The sequence below is a fragment of the Nannospalax galili genome, unplaced genomic scaffold, assembly GCF_000622305.1.
Source record: "Nannospalax galili isolate Female #2095 unplaced genomic scaffold, S.galili_v1.0 scaffold693, whole genome shotgun sequence".
Lineage (NCBI taxonomy): Eukaryota > Metazoa > Chordata > Mammalia > Rodentia > Spalacidae > Nannospalax > Nannospalax galili.
Window position 1 is genome coordinate 1,003,680 of NW_008332653.1, and position 916 is coordinate 1,004,595.

At 36.0% G+C, this 916-nt stretch overlaps 1 protein-coding gene across 1 annotated transcript in view; it reads left to right on the top strand.

Annotated features, from left to right (window-relative positions):
• Cd160 (CD160 molecule) overlaps positions 1 to 916 on the top strand; it is a 14,644-nt gene that overhangs the window by 6,346 nt on the left and 7,382 nt on the right.

Sequence of the window (916 nt, forward strand, 5' to 3'; positions counted from 1 at the left end):
GCAGTATTGAATTTCTTGCCACAACCCCTTGGATATAGTCATTCCTTTCTTCAGCTCTTTGTATTGCTTTCGGAACTCTCTGAAGGGCTGGTTTTGTGTACATGAATTCCTTCAGCCTATTTATGTCATGGAAGATTTTTCTTTCCCCTTCGACTATAATAGCCATTTTGGCTGGGTATAGTAATCTGGGTTGGCATCTGTGGTCATTTAAAACTGGGAATACTTGGGTCCACGTGCTTCTGGCTTTCATAGTTTGCACTGAAGTCAGCTGTACTCCTAATGGGTTTTCCCTTATATGTGACTTGTTTCTTTTTCGTAGCTTTCAGTATTGTCTCTTTGTTTTGTACATTTAGTGTTTTTACTATGATGTGACATGGAGAGTTTCTTTTCTGGTCCTGTCTGTTTGGTGTTCTATATGTTTCTTGTATTTGTATGGGCATGTCTTTCTTTAATTTTGGGAAATTTTCTTCCACGATTCTGTTGAAGATCTGGTCCATGCCATTATCTTGGGATTCTTCTCCTTCCTGTATGCCTATGATTCATAAGTTTGGTCTTTTTATGGTGTCACACAATTCTTGCATATTCTATTCTTGTGATTTCTTAAATTTTTCATAATCTTTGCTTGAGTGGTCTAGTTCATCCACTTTATCTTCTAATCTTGATACTCTTGTTTTCCATTTCATTCATCCTATAGGTGAGGCTTTCTCCTGTAGTTTCTAATTGGCTGAGTGTTTCACTTCCTTCTTCATTTCAGCCTGAGTATTCTTCAGTATTTCTAACTCTTTTCTGAATTCATTCTGAAGTTTATCCCTATCTTCCTTCATTTCTTTGATTTCTTTTTTTTGTGTGTTCTTTAAATTCACTGAATTCTTTTATCATGTTTATAATCATTCTTTTGAGTTCCATGCCCTGCATT